Here is a 4,017-nt window from a genome sequence, read left to right as displayed (position 1 = left end):
TTGGTTATAATTGTATATGTGTCACTCCGAAAGATTCTCAATCCAAAAGATAGTCATGAAGACATCAGGGGGAGATATTAATCAGGGGGAGCATCCAGAAGTATGCTATACAGATTGTTGTACTCTTCTTTCCATCAGTTCTCTACCTTACTAGGTTTTCTCCAAGCAAGTCTTTAATGATACAACCGACATATCATTAGTGGTCTCCAAGGGGGAGTGTTGTAAAAGAATAAACATGTGGAGCCCACTAACTATTCATTACTGTTCATTTGGCGGCTTGATAGAGTTTTCATTACTGTTCATTACTGTTCATTACTGTTCATTTGGCGGCTTTGATAGAGTTTGTCTGTCACGGGTGAACAGTGATGAATAGTGATGAATAGTGATTATTTCAGCCTATAAATAAGAAGAGAAACGGAAAGAAGAAGAGAAGAAAAAAGGAGAAAGGAAGAGAAGGAAGAAAGAGGAAAGAGAGAGCAGAGAGAAATTCTCCTAGAGAGAAAATTCAGTGAGCCACATATATTGTAAACACTAAACTTGTAGCCCTATTATTTTACATAGTGGAAAAGTTACTGCTGCTGCTCTCCGATGACGTAGGCATAGCCGAACCTCGTTAAATACTGTGTCTCATCTACTTTACGTGCAGCTCTGAATTATCACACATATCCCAGGTTATTTTATAACACTACCCATATATGACTAGGCCTTTGTTTAAAGCATGAGCTGTTGGCATCAAGGGAAAATTGGATAATCTTGGAATCGAGCATATCACCAGCCTCACATTCGACCAATCAAAAGCCATTAGTTGCCGCCTCTTCGTAGTATAAATAGGACTTGTCGATGGTTGTTTATCAGATTTGTTTGCAGTTGCTCTAATTTTATGTTGTTCAAAGTTTTAAAATTTCCCTTGATGTAGGTTGAGATTTGTGATGATGATGAGTTTCTCGTCATAGCTTGTGATGGGATATGGTAAGTTTGTTTCCCTTTTTAATTTACTTTCCTATCCGAAAAAATAGGTTTCTGTCAATTACTGTGTATATTTTATCTCCATCTGATATGTTCTCCAACGCCAAAGGCTGTAGGGGTAAGACTAGAAAAATTGGAAGGGTGGAAGGAAGGGCTTTATGTGGTTGGTTCTTCTCACAAGTTAAGATGGCTGTTACTTAAACAGTTAGCTAGAAATACATCCTGTGGAAGAACCAATTACCATCTCTTTAGAAGCCTGTAAATGCATGGAATTTAACAATTACTGGTTAATGTAAGAATGAAGTTATATGTAGTTGACGGTCTGATGACACTTGGCTTTAACTAGTATATATACAAGATTTGCAAGCTCTCCGACAATATAGTTATGGTTATAAATGTACAAGTAACCTTGTTAGCTTCTTATTTTCCAAAATGTCGGAGGAAAGTAATCAAGTTGAATCTCCTGTGTTCTGTATCTGGATTTAAAAGTTTTCCTTTAAGGGAAGAATCTTTGATGCGAAGGTCTGCTGATTTGAACTTGTCTCCGTTGAACCTGTTACTCCGGTGTATCATGTGATAGTAAGCCCAAAACTAAATATTATTGAAGAATGCACTCGTAAATTCATACGTGGTTCTCTGTCAAGATTTCCCTGTAACTTAGTTTTGAATATTTGTTCCCATGGGAAAAAAAAAAGTTAATAACATTGTTTATTATCCATCCAATGCTTGTGCGAGAGAAAATATGTGTGGTAGTAAGGTGAGGTGAGTACTTTCTTTTAGTGCCATTTGGTTTACTGTTTACCTAAGGCAATTCCTGAATGCTCTCATATTCTTGTTTGTCTGTGTTGTCAACAATTTAGTTGTTATCTGTGCTTGCTTTTTCTCCACCTTCTTTACCTGATTGGTTTCAAGATCTCAACTGCTCCTCAAAGTATTGTTCTTCCAGTTGTTACTTCATGTCATTTAGTTTTGACTCCTTGTTAGGTTCTTAGAAAGCACATGTTTGGGAGGTCAAAAGGCTGACAACATTGTTGAACTTGTGTCTCTGTCGTATGATTTTTCTAATGCTGTATTTTCTATTTCTGAAATATAAGTGAAATTAATATGTTCCTACTTTGTTGACACTGATGCACGCTCTCTAGGGACTGCATGTCAAGCCAACAACTTGTGGACTACGTTCGGGAACAATTAAAACATGTAAGTTGAGGAGACTTCCCTTATATATCCAAATATATACTGTCTGAGTAACATAAAATATTTGTATGATAATGTAGGAAAGTAAACTCTCGGTGATTTGTGAGAGAGTGTTTGAAAGGTGCTTGGCACCATCATCTGGTGGAGAGGGGTGTGACAACATGACAATGATCTTGGTTCAGCTTAAGAAACCTGTTACTTCAGCTGCTTCTGTCGAGGACAAGCCTCTCTCGTCGAATCCATCATCTGAGAAGGATAAAAGCTCAGCAAAAGCTAAATAGATCTTCCCATGACTATCGAATGACTGCATTTTCTGCAAGTTAGGGCTTTTGGTGATCTCAGAAAATCATAAATTCGTTCGGATTAGGAAAGAATTCTCATGACAGTATGTGTTCACGGTGTTTTGTCAAGTACACGTATAGCTTACGAGTTCTGTACATGTGTCTGGGAGTTTGTCTTTTGGGTTCCCTCCAGATTTTGAAGAGCTTTGCCAGCAAATTTTTAAGACTGAACACTTGCTTCAGATGGTAACCTGACCAAGAAAAAAATATATCAAGATTTTATTCTTTTTCTTTTCATATTGTTTGTGTGAAGTGTGAACAATAATTCTATGAATGAACACCATGCAGCGGCTGTACTTGAATACATACATTGAAAGTTTTGAATTGGATGCATGTCTAACGAACAATACATAACTATATTAGTAAGCTACAATAGTTGTCCCAGAAGTATACAATACATAACTATGTTGATGTCTTCATTGTATTGTCGAAGATTATTTAATGAAGTTTCTCTTTGATAATTTAATGGTATATTATAATATTAACAAAAAAAAAAATTGGTATATTTAATTATTGGGTCCCAAAATAGATCTACACATTTCTCGTTACAATAATAAATGTAAGTGTAGAATCCTCTAATGTTTTATGTTAGATACGTGTTTTACAGTACAAATGTGTATAATCCGTGTATTGAATCTTCTAAACTATTCATATAATATGTGTTTTATATGGTAAAATATGGAATGGGAAAAGTATGAATAAAATATGTACGTGTTTTATAAGGTAAAATTTTGGCAAGATACAACTAAAAAGTTCAACCACTATATAATATTTTAATATAATTTATTTAAATATATTTAAATATATTATTTTTATTCAATAATATATTAAAAATACAGGTATAATATGTAAATTGTGTCTGTATTATTCAAAATTTTGAAAACAATATGTATGTTAAATGTGAAAATATGTATGTACGTGTATTGTATATTTGTGTGAAGCCCTTTATTTTATTTTATATATATATATATATAAATGTTTTGCTATCTATTTAGGTTTATAAGTTAAATTATGTTTAATTGGTTATAATTGTATATGTGTAGTTATCTTGCCACACAGTATGTATATATATAGTTGTTACTTTTATAATAATTATTAAGAATAATACTTATTTGTTTGATACATAATTGGATTTGTAAGGGAGCCACGTACAAGCTTTATCACTTAAGGTGGTATGTACATCAAATCTTACTCACATGCACCATCCTAATTTCTTCACAAGTGTCTACCGATATATGACTAGGCCTTTGTTTAAAGCATGAGCTGTTGGCATCAAGGGAAAATTGGATAATCTTGGAATCAAGCATATCACCAGCCTCACATTCGACCAATCAAAAGCCATTAGTTGCCGCCTCTTCGTAGTATAAATAGGACTTGTCGATGGTTGTTTTGAAACACACATACTAGATAGTCTTGTGCAGTAGAGCAACACTACAATGACTTGGAGATAACATGCACTCCATGCAAAGTGATAGTTCCTTTGAGATGGTGATGAAATTCTTGGAGTTTGTTTGGT

The 4,017-nt window shown here is 34.3% G+C and overlaps 1 long non-coding RNA gene across 1 annotated transcript; it reads left to right on the top strand.

Annotated features, from left to right (window-relative positions):
- LOC109947929 lies at positions 872 to 2,920 on the top strand. Its single transcript, XR_002270714.1, has 3 exons — positions 872 to 969; positions 2,109 to 2,163; positions 2,241 to 2,920. It is a non-coding gene; the product is annotated as an uncharacterized LOC109947929 (long non-coding RNA).

This window comes from Prunus persica, chromosome G3 (assembly GCF_000346465.2).
Source record: "Prunus persica cultivar Lovell chromosome G3, Prunus_persica_NCBIv2, whole genome shotgun sequence".
Lineage (NCBI taxonomy): Eukaryota > Viridiplantae > Streptophyta > Magnoliopsida > Rosales > Rosaceae > Prunus > Prunus persica.
This window is presented reverse-complemented; position numbering and strand designations above follow the sequence as displayed.